We start from the raw sequence: 12,391 nt of genomic DNA on the forward strand, positions 1-12,391 counted from the left end.
GCCATTGTATGTAGCAGGCCAGAGAATGGTTCCACCCCCACTAACACCTCAACTTTGTCAATGCCATTCATAGATGCATCCACAAGTGCTCACCAGCGAAATTACATTTGGCTTCTTGTGCGGATGCATAATATTCACAACCAGATCATACCATCATTGACTGGATTCAATATCCAGACAAGGGACAATGTTTCAGTATCCAAGGACACCGTTGGTTACCTGCCAACAATCAATGCCCCACCTTCAGATCTTTCTACTGTGCAAATCAGTGTCTATTTGCCAGTCATTAGAACTTGACAAAATATGTGTGGTAATGGACCAAGCTTTGTATGCCAAAGCGACAGAGATAGCTTGGAAACACCAGTTGAAATTCGAACGTATTGTCTTGATGATGTGAAATTTTCATGTCATCTGCAATTTACTGGGCATAATTGGAAAGCTGTTTGGATCTGCTGGACTGCGTGATCTAGCGGTTGAATCGGGGATAATAGCAGAAAGGTCAATTGAGAAAGTCTTATTGGGTCAGCAATACAACCGAGCTGTGCGTCTTCATGAAATCGTTTATGAAGGGATGATGCGACAGGTTTGGTCAGGGTTTTTAGAGTGGTTAGACAACAGCCACCATGATGATCTTCACATGCTTGATGAAACCTTTCGATGTGTGGCTGATCTCCACGAAAATATGTGCTCTGTTACACTTGAATCACTTGAGCAAGACATGTCTTGCCAAAGGATACTTCATCTTTTTGAGGTATACTTGGGTGTTCTGCGCAATGATAGAGGTCCTGTTTCCGCATTCTGGATGACGTACATTGATCTGGTGGAAATATTACTTGGTCTGATCAGAGCCGATCGTGAAGGCGATTGGTATCTTCACCTCGCATGTATTCGGAAGATGATTCCATGGTGTTTTGCAATGGACAAAACCAATTACTCGCACTATCTTCCAGTTCACTACAGTCAGATGATGATGCTCAATTCTGTTTGCCCTGATCTTCACCAACATTTTCTCAATGGGGAGTTTTCTGTTCAGTGCAGCAGTAGAAACCCATTCGGGAAAATTGCTGTAGACCAAACCCTTGAGGAAACTGTAAATAAAGACGCACAAACTTCAGGTGGAACCAGAGGGTTTAGCATGAAGCATGGGACCGTGTCTCGGTACTACCTCACTGCAGAGCATAGGGCAGAAGCCTTACGTCAACTCAGGGAACTAATTTTCATCCAAAGTTCCTCAGGACATCAGGATCTGCAGAGATCTTGCATCAGTAAAGATGAAGCGGACGTAACGGCTGTGCAGGAAATGCTAGAGAGTAACTGGATGAATCCATTTGACGAGGGATATTCCGATCTAGTGAGCATTTCTACTGGGCTCATCGCTCCACCCGATGTCTGCAAGGACTTGCTCAGCGCACAGGAGAAGGGGGAGGAGGCGTTTATGTGGTTTACTTTGAAATTGGAAAGTGGAGAAGGTTTCTATGAACCTATAAAGAGACTGAAGCTGAAAACATTTGCAGACCTACAGAAAGTAACAACTGTGAAAACACGAGACAAAGAGGGAGTCCTGAAAGCAAACAACCGGCTCTTTGGTAAAATGATCCTTATTTCTGAAAACAGAAAGCTGGATATGAGAGACGTTCTTTCGTATCCTCTCGGACCAAAACCATGGTCATTGGCTAATGGGGATGGCACATTAAAAAAGACCGACAAAGCTAGGCTTGGGAATCGTATTGAGAAAGAGGCAGCGAAGGTTGACCCACCATCAGATGGAACGGCCATGATAATTGGCATGGGTTTAGTTCAGAAAATGAATGGGGACAATCGCACATTTGCTGAAATGTCATAGAGGATCTTGAACTATGTACTCAATGAGGGGAAGGGAAGCAGCAGAATTGATGTTGCGTTTGATACTTACAAGGACAGTTCGATAAAAAAAATGCGGAGTGGATGAACCGAGGCTCTGCTGAAGGCATCGTCTTCAAAGAGATCTGGGCGGGCCACAGGATAAAAAATTGGAAAAGGTTGTTGTCAAGTGGGGAGAGTAAGAATAATTTCATCGAATACTTGTCAAGTAGTTTGAAGGATCCATCATGCCAAAACAAACTCTTAGACACAGAACTTTTCGTCACATCAGGCGAAAAATGTGTAAGGATGGAAAGTTACCGGGTAGAGGAGGTTGCCGAACTTGAGTGTAGTCAGGAAGAAGCTGATACGAGGCTGATTCTGCACTGCAGACATGCTGCTTCTTTTTCAAAAGTGATGGTTATATCAGAGGACACTAATGTCCTCATGCTCCTTCTTGGATTTCATCTTGAATTGGGAACAAGGGTACTGCTGAGATGAGGAAAAAAGAACAAAATTCGCATTATTGATATCAACCGCCTCAGAACAATTATTGGGAAGGATGTGTGTAATGCTCTGATCGGACTGCATGCCTGGACGGGCTGCGATACAGTCAGTACATTTTCAGGACAAGGAAAAGTAAAGTCGTTGAACAATATTCGGAAAGATGAAAGCTGTTGGAGAGTGTTTTCTGACATTGGTAAAGACTGGGAGTTCAGTGATGAAACATTTGCTCTTGTTCAGGGATACACATGCAAAATGTATTCATCGAATACAGAGATCAAAGAAGTCGATGCATTCAGATATGAACTGTTCAGGTCCAAACGGGGTGAAGTGACAACAGGACAATTGCCACCTTGTCGCGATGCGTTGTATCAGCACACTAGAAGGGCTAATTATCAGGCTTCCGTATGGAGAAGAAGTCTAGAGAACAATCCGGATGTTCCAAAGCCAACTGATGGACATGGTTGGACCGTCACTGAAGAGGATGTCGCAATTCAATGGCTTACCATCCAACCTGCACCAGATGTTGTCCTGTCTTTGTTGTCTTGTGATTGCTCCCGAGCGTGCAAGAAAGGCACATGTTCATGCATAGACAATGGCTTATTGTGCACACCGGCTTGCAAGTTAAAGGAGTGTGCTAATTGGAAAGAGGATGAGGATGAAGATGATTTCACGCAAGACGTAGATGACAGCGACGATGATGGTGATTAGTGATATGAGAAGACTGTTTATTGCCACAGGCCTTACTGAAGCATTATAACCAACTTTCTGGAATCGAGATAGATGCTAACTTCACACTAAGGTGGGCTTTTGGTCAAACTTTCAATTCATGGGTCGTTATAAGTATTTTCAAGAATGTTTCACGAAAACTCGGCCAAAATACCTCATTTTTCGGATATATTTGTCTTTTTTTTTTTTTTACAGAAAACGACTTGTAGAAACCACTTTTATTACACATGAGAGGAATTTGTATGTAATTTTGAGCAAAATGATCCCAAATAAAAGGTTTTAATCCATTCCAATGATGAGTTATTACATTTTCGTTATCTTTCCCAGTTTCGTCGGAGGGAATGGCAGCCATCTTTGAAAATGGATGCCGTAGGTGTATTAAGCTACTGAAATGAAACGTCCGCTTGACATTTTCTGACATCTGAGATGTCAAGCCACCCAAAAATCACAACGACGTTTATTCAGTCGCTTGATACCCACTTTTCACCTGGCTCATGGACTAATATGTCGAAAGCTTTATCCAATCGGTATGAAATTTTTTGAAGGTCATCTATGGCTAAATTGTATTGGTGGGGTGGAGGGGGGAGAATTTATGACATCATTGATCTTGTGGTTCGGCAGCCATATATATATACACACACACACATATATATATATATATATATATATATATATATATATATATATATATATATATATATATATATATATATATATATATATATATATATATATATACATATACATATATATACATATATATACATATATATATACATATATATACATATATATATATATATATATACATATATATATACATATATATACATATATATACATATATATACATATATATACATATATATACATATATATACATATATATATACATATATATACATATATATATATGTATATATATATATATATTGTTGTGGATTCTCACCCGCCGGCGTGCGAACGACCGCGTTTAACTAATAGCGGCCGCTTCGCCCACCGAACGGACAATCCAGTCGCGGCTTTCCGGATCAACGCCGGAAAGAAGCCACGGGTGTGTTTTTAAGGACACGACAACCTAGTCAATATTCGACCCGCGTGCGACGGTCAATCGCCGAATTGTCGATATACCGAATTAATCGCGCGGGCAGACTACCAAGAGACTGTACCTCAACGGGGCCACTGGGAAACGAGCCGCTTAAGCAGCTCGCTTCCTTTTGGGATAACCGAGCGGGGTATTATCGCGCAGCCCCGTTGGACCCGATCACTTTATCGGCTATTAAAAAGCCAGCTACTATTCCGAACTCAATATGGCAGTTCAATGCAGGGAAGAGGACACAACGAACGGGTTAACATTTAAACAAGCACATTTATTGAATAAGCACGTATGCAGGCATGCACTTAATCAGGTGAGGAAAACAAAAGCAATACACTGTACAAGCACGTAATGAATGGGGGTAGGGTCAAGACGCGAGCAAGACAAAGAGCTGCCACCGTCTATTTATTATGTGCAGTCACGTACAGTTGTACTTGTAGACATGGCGCCACAGCATTCATTCAAAAGCAAGGAAATACCCCTAGACAGACGAGGGGTAGACTGGACCTCTTGGGTCTTTATTGACACGGAGCTGTGATGACTGCAGAGGCTCCGCGAGGCTGCGCTGGTTACCTTCACCTCGCTGGGGCGACCCGCGACGTCCCGTCCCCACAGCAGCTGTCGTGACCGTGGTCCGGCCCAGGCCTCGTCTGACGGCCTGGTGATTCGGGCCCAGCCAGCAACGCCTCAGAGGAACAAACGGGTCTTTTTACTCTTTCAGAGTTGATGCTCTCTTTAAGAGCCTGTCCGTCCCTCAGCGCTGCTCTGACTGTCCCGAAGCCCGATCACCGCGGACCGTTTGATGCTGGCTGGCGACCTCTCTCCGGCTCTCCCCACGTCCCACACGAACGCGCAGTTCTGCGTGGCACGGCTGGCCTGCTGTGCTCCCAACTCCCTTTCCTCGGCGAACCCGGACTTCCACTGCCCTCCACTGGACTCGAGCTCCGCTCCTCACACCGCTCCAAACCCTGACCGACTCGATTCTCTGAAATGGCGCTCTGCGCTCCTTTTTATAGGGTTTGTGAGGTGAGATCTGATCTCCGCTCTTTCACCTCTGACCCCCACTGGCTCAGCCCCTCTCGCTCTCCTGATCCGAATTCCAAGGCGAGGTTCGGGGCGAGCGGACGTGGTAGGAATATATACATATTGTTACGAATTTGGAATTCGATCGCACTCAACATACAGGTTCCTTTAGCTCAATTATGCCGATAAGTGCATGTTCCCTAGATAGTTCACCTTCCATTGTTTAATTGGCAGAAATCGATTAGATGCGCTGTGATTTAATTTAATAGTTGGTGAGCGAACACAACACAAAGGAAGATGCCCCTCCCCCTCTTCTGCGAAGAGGAAGAAGAGCCCTCCCGTCCTGAATCACAGGACGTAAACAACTCCCTCCCACCCGCGGTTGTGCGGGCACGGGGGGGGGGGGGGTATGAGTCACACCTGGAGTGGGGGAAGGGTGGAGGAGAATAAGGAAGAGATCCTGAGTTGGTTGTTCAGTCGAGCTTCAGCTTCTGCTTGGCTCGGGTTTGGGTTGAGGCTTTTTGAAAGCTTTTTGCTTTGACTTGGCTTTTCAGCAGGCCCTCGGGTTCTGCTCGGCTCGGAGTTCTTGGTACTGGCTTTGTTGATCGGCAGGGAGTTGAGCTGGTAGCTCGGCTCGAGCTGCTGGTGGTAGCTTCTTGCTCTTGGTTCGTGTTGTGAGAGGCTTTGTTCATCGGAAGAGAGTTGAGCTGGTTGCTCGGCTGGCTCTTCTTGGTTCGTGGAGCTCTTTGTTCTCCGCTTGGTTTCCGGCTTGGAGCGACTCATCGGCCTCATCTTGGAGGTGGTTACTCGGGGGAAGCGACGCATCGATGGGAAGGATCGGTGCCTCGTCTCACCAGCACGTGTTTGGAAGCGCGAGAGGATTCGCTTGAGCTTGGGAAGGATCGCGGCTCACAGCGATTGGATCCAGCTCGCTCTCGCTGGAGCCCGGGTCCGAACCGCTTGAAGACCACACGAGGTGGAGAGGTTCGATATAGGTTCTGGGTTTCAGCTCTTCTGTCCTCTGAGCTGGAGTCCGTTATTAAAGGCATCAGCCACCATTTCTTGGGTGTGTGTGTGCGTACGTGTGTCCGTGGGCCCGTCTAATAAGTAGGAAACTGTTAAGTGCTTTGTGTGCTGTAAATGATTGCATTGTATTTCGTATAGTCAGTATAGTTCTGCTCTTACGTGCTTCCCCAGTTCCCCATTATTATTAATAAATGTCACCTGCTCGTTGCGTCCCTTCCTCTCATTGACTGCCATGGAGCGTTCGGAATTTTAGCTGGTTTTTAACACCGATAAGATAATCGGGTCTGAAGGGACTTGGTGATATATAACAGCTTGGCAATCGCATACGAAACGAGCTGCGTAAAGCGGCTCATTTTCGTGCAGGTCCTGTTGAGGTGTCGATCCCCGGCATTTGTCTGCGCGAAGAATTAGGTATATCGATAAATTGGCGATTGACCCTGTATCGCGTGGACAGAAGAGTTGGCTGATCTATGGTGTGTTAAAAACACCCGTAGCTGGGTTTCGGCGTTGATCCGGAAAGCTACTACTGGATTGCTCGTTTGGTGGGCGCGTGCGGCCGCAATTGGGCTGAGGCGGTCGTCCGCACGCCGAACAGGTGGAAACCACAACAATATATTGTTACGGATCCTGGGTGGCGGGATTCTCACCTGGTCCTAGGCGCCACCCTCATCACCACCGTCTCCGGGGTTTATAACGCTGGCCGGCTCGTCACAGTCCTCGGGTCAAGCGTCTTCAATCGTGATACCAACGTAATCCTGAACGTTGCAAGTTGGCGAAATAGAACCCCCAGGCACAGACTGGTTTTGTCAGAGACCGAGCGGAGTCTACCAGTCTGTAACCATTTTTGGTGTTGTATGCCAATCGAACGGATCGTTCCTCGACGCGACACAAATTAATCCATAGCAGCAACTTCATACGAATTAACCAGATTTATTGGGGAACATCAGGGATCACAACACAAGCAAAATTCACGACAATGGTTTTATTAACAATCCTCAACCCGTTCTTAACTAGGGAACCACAGTCTAAAGCTTTCAAGGGGATCGCTACCGAAATATGCCTTGTACAACACATGCAGACAAAGACAAACAGCATGCATGCAAGACAAGACAGAGTACTTGGTGATGTCTCATGGACGAGAGGACAGTGTCAAAAGCACGAATGTCGCTCGGAACAGGCGAATGTCCACGGATTCAAACTCCCGCTCGCTCGAACGTGGCGAAATGGAGGCGTCGTACTCTTGCTCCCTCAAGGCACCGCGTGCGCACGCTCTCCTCAGCGCGTTCCGGCCCCGCGTAATGTCGACGGCACAAGTCCACCAGATCAACGATGGGCCTCAGCCGATCTCTCTCTAGGTCTAGCACACAAATCCAGGTCTGGCCTGTGCACCAGACAAGGCCCAAATCGAGGTCCGAGCTCCACAGGCAGATCGACAACGTGCCGCGCCGTTGGTGTGAGCAGGGACCGTCAGAAGCTCTGGCGTCTCCTCTCCTGCCTTCCCGCCTCGAAGCCCGACCTCCGCTTCGTCCTCTCAAAGCCGGCTGCCATCCCTCTCACGGCAGAATCCTCGACGTGCAGGTCGGTTCAGCGTCTCTCCCGGCAGATCCAACACTGCGCCTCTTTCGTTCGCTCACTTCGAAGCGACTCCAAGCACGCCTCGAGAACCCGACGCTCGTCCAAACTGAAATCCTTTTCCTCTCGTTTTTCTCTTTGTTCTATGAGCACGTCTCTCTCGGCGACTGCCGACAAGCTCCGCCCCTTCACATCACTTCCTCCCCTTAGCTCCACCCTCTCTCCAGGCCACACCCCCTCAGCCGACTGGGAGGGGCCTATCCTGGGATAGGAATAATATGGGGATGGGGTAGGAATAATAGGGATCTCTCGTTTCACCACCTACACACAAACAATAAAACTGCCTTTTACATCCCTGACACGCATATAACGTACACTTTACCAAACAACCTAGCTATACATGGATTTAATGGGGGAACTGAGCTAATCCTCTATTTATTAGTCCAATAAGGGCCATTTCCGTAACACTACCCCCACCGTTCTCCCGAGGCTCTCCCGAGCCTCCATCTGGGGGAGCCCACGGCAATGGCCCTGTCTAACGTACAGCACAGATCTCCCATTTACTCTAACCCACAACATGGGAACACTTAACTCCAATAATCAAAGTGTCACAGTAAGATTGGCATGTCCCTATCCCAGTGTGTTGGGTCACCAATCTAACAAACAAATTCACACTCTATGCACACTACTTAACATTGTAATTACGGATTTGAACGGGAGGGCATTCAATTTTACTTTTAACAATAATATTGGGATAGGAGCAGGACATTCACAGGTTCAAAGTTCTTTCACATGTTCGCTTCTTCATGCCCCCTCCCTGCCGTATCGTCCATTCACCCCTGAGGGTTTCCTCACTTCGTGGCCTTATTGGCCTCTCACCAAGTGAGTTCAGTCGGCCCAGTGGCCTAATCTCACAAAGAGTCCTTCGGCTCACTGAGCCCACAAAATGGCATGAATCTTTGGCCACAACGGCCCACAAAAGCACTTTGGCCTTAATGGCCCACAAAAATGCTTCGGTCCTTATGGCCTACTCGCAAGCAGAAGCAGGCAACAAGGCCTGCATTGGACAGCAGATGACACAGCAATGGTGGCACGGTGATATCGATGGTAAGTAATTGCAGTTCGGAGGCGTTCTTGAGGACGCAAATGGGTGCGATGACCTTAGACCAGGTGAGATGGAGTGTACCCTTAATAGTCTAGGCTCTGGGGGGGGGGAGTTTGTGTCCATTAATCTTCTACGGCGTTACCTTGGATTTTCTTGTTCTATATACTAAGACCTTCAAGAAAAGTCTGGGTAACACTTCCAGACCAAGTACATTTTCTCTACAGCTCCGGCCAAACATTTACGTTTACTCCCGTAGTTTTCGAAATTGACGATATCTGAGTTCCTGGGAAAATATCATTATCCAGCACACACAAATGGTTTATTTTGCTCTGGTTTGATTTTTGGAGTGCAATTAACTAATTTCTATTGTGATTTGTTACCCTCAATGCATTACAATAACAAGAAATTGCTATATTTTAGCCAATTTTTTCAATGGAATCACATTCGGGTTGAAACATACCTCAGTTTCCAGACAGTGCTATTACCTAACTATCGTTTCAAATGTACCCAATGAGAATCAAAACAACCTTGCAAATGTTTTAGTTTATTTTATAAATAAACAACAAATAAATATTTTATAAATAAACAAATAAACAACAGTTTATTTTTAGAGGAGTCGTAGTTTTGGTCCAATAAGCGATTTGACGATTTTAATATTTCCTTCACTTAATCACAATATTTACGAGCAATGGAATGATTTATCACTGTATATAACCTTTTCGCGTTTTGATGAGAGTTCCTTTTTTTTACAGGGAAACAAGGAACAGTGATGACCACTAACCTCCTGCCCAGCACCAGGACAAGTTGGTGAGGCACTGGAATAGGAGCTGGATGATGTCTTCTGAGCGCATTGATAACTTGAATCCAGTTGCAGCAATGGAGTCTGTGGAACTGTCTCAGTCATCTAAAGAAACTTCTTTTAATGTGACGAAGTGTGTTATTTGCCAAAAGTTGACAAAAGTGAAAGCTGTGAGCACAAGCAATGGTTGTAAACGAATTTGAGAGGCCAGTGCCATACACAATGACCATGTTTCCAAACTACTGAAGCTTGTTTAAGGTGATGGATTCGTATACCATGTGACGAATCAGTGTTATAAGAAATACACCATGAAATCAGTCTTGTCTCGCATGAAGAATAGGGATATTCTGAATGAGCAGCAAACCATTCAAGAACCAACTCTTTCTCAGGACTCGAGATCTCAGAATAGAACCACTCGTTCACAGAGTATCGGTCATCCCCCACCTAATCCCGAGATTACTGCAAAGTCAGTATGAGATATGAACTGCATTATATGTGACAATAAATCTTATAAACAAGTCTATACTAAGTATCGTATTGGTGAATCAAATCGCGCTGCTTTATTTCTTGCCGCAACCAACTTCTTTCAGGATGCTGTCTTCACCCGAACATGTGACCTTCAGGATTCGCATTCAGTTTTCAGAGCGGATATATATTATCACAAAGACTGTATGGTAAAGTATATGTAGAGTTATGAGTCACGCACGCAGGACTTTATGCCAAAACTAACCTCAAAACAACTTGCATGGAATCGAGTCGTGTCCAAACTAGAACAGGGATTGAGAGACGGTAAAGGCTACGAATTGAGTGGAATTCAAGATCATTTGAATACACTTACTGGCGAAAAATCCAATTTTCGCAATAGAGATGTTAAAATTTTCTTGATAAACCACTTCGGTAGTAAGATAGATTTCACATATCCCAATGCTTTGCGCAAATCAATGATGGTATTTAGTAAACCTAATAATGTAGTAAATGTGTTGGCTGAGCGCATTCGCTCCATTGATCCTTTACAAGTCTGTGCTAGTGTGATTCGGAAATCTCTTAATGATTATGACTTTGGTCTTGAAGATAGATTTTGTGATGCTCAAGATCTAAAAAATGCGTTGATTGGTATGAATATTCCAGAACCTATTGTCAGATTTTTTTTGGATATTTGTACAATTTTAACCCTGAAACGTATCGAAAAGCACCAGAAGCTGTCATGAGCAAGGAGAAACGTGCTGTAGATGGAGGAGAAGAAGACAATTGTGATGAGGATGTAGTAGACGAAGAAGTGCCGAGTGTAGATGGTAACCTATCCACAAAACGCTGAAGGAAGGTACAGTCCCTGTTTCAAATCCTCTACTATGTACGCCACTGTGGGAGGAAGAGGACACCGATGCACATCATGAATGCCGAATCTATCCATAGTCTTGGACGTGGGGGGAAGATTATCACTAAAACTCTTAATCACGAGGGTCTTTCGCTGAGCTATTCAGAGTTACGAAGATACCAGTATGACATGGCATGCTTTACTGCACTACACAACCGCGATCGAGTTGGGCTACCCACCCATTTCGACCCTGGACAATTCACATCTGGTGCCTTTGACAACTGGGACCACGAGGGTGCAAATGTGTCGGAACACGATACAGTGACTGTACTTTTCCAAGATAAGCCTTCTTCATTCTCTTGTAAACCGAAAATATTTGACACAGACTTGACACATGGGCCACAAGCATTCAAGTTAACCCTTCTAGTCCATTTGCCAGATAAGTAACCTTGTTGTCCTCAAAAGTGTATGGTTTTATGGTGGTTTCTTGTTCACAGGCATGCATAGACAAAATTAAGCTTGGTTGCCCGGATGGCAACCATGGGGAAATCTTATTTTTGCGCAAATACAAGATGGCCGTCATCGACCGGGCTGAAAATATAACTTTTTAGGTAATGAACTTAAAATTAAACATGAGATCTTTTCCATATAATTTTGGCACGAGGAATCTATATTTAACCTTATTTTTGTGATTAGAAGTAAATTTGAGGTCAATGTTCGAGTTCCTGGCAATTGTTTGCCGTGTGAGATACATTTTGAATGACAACAAGGTCACTATTCTGACAACTGGACGCTCACATACGACATTAATGCGAGTTACTAATTCATTGTTTTGTTTTTACGGATATGGCTGATTCAAGGTGCATTCTTGCTGTGTCTCATGGTGGAGGGGAATTTAATAAATTCGCTGATCAAGGGATCAAGACATTGATCTCCTGTGCCAAAGCCCGTGGAGATGAAGAGCTACATGCAAAACTACAGGACATTGTTGATGGTGGTGGTGATGCTGTTCGCATAGAATGTCACAAAGGATGCTACTGTACTTACACATCAAAACAAAAAATTGAGAGACTTCGTAAATCACAAAAAAGAAAAGCTGAAGATGATTGTGTTACAGTGACAACAAGATCTCGCACACAGGCAACAGGCAGTGGTGCATTTGTTTACAAGCGTGACTGCATTTTTTGTGGCAAAGAATGTTTTAGTCCATTTGCCAGAGAAGTAACCTTGTTGTTCTCAAAAGTGTATGGTTTTATGGTGGTTTCTTGTTCACAGGCATGCATAGACAAAATTAAGCTTGGTTGCCCGGTTGGCAACCATGGGGAAATCTGTTATTTTTGCGCAAATACAAGATGGCCGTCATCGACCGGGCTGAAAATATAA

General features: G+C 44.9%; 2 pseudogenes across 1 annotated transcript in view; both read left to right on the forward strand.

The window, feature by feature from the left end:
• The window catches only part of LOC147015333 (uncharacterized), a 59,861-nt pseudogene that overhangs the window by 24,943 nt on the left and 22,527 nt on the right, over nucleotides 1-12,391 (forward strand). Inside the window, exon 8 of the transcript XR_015050286.1 lies at nucleotides 9,647-9,701. The product of XR_015050286.1 is annotated as an uncharacterized LOC147015333 (transcript). The remainder of the gene's footprint in view (nucleotides 1-9,646; nucleotides 9,702-12,391) is intronic.
• Nucleotides 9,710-11,845, forward strand: LOC147015334 (uncharacterized; annotated as a pseudogene).

This window comes from Eptatretus burgeri, chromosome 12 (genome assembly GCF_056783735.1).
Source record: "Eptatretus burgeri isolate ZD-2024b chromosome 12, Ebu_testis_v1, whole genome shotgun sequence".
NCBI classification, from domain to species: domain Eukaryota; kingdom Metazoa; phylum Chordata; class Myxini; order Myxiniformes; family Myxinidae; genus Eptatretus; species Eptatretus burgeri.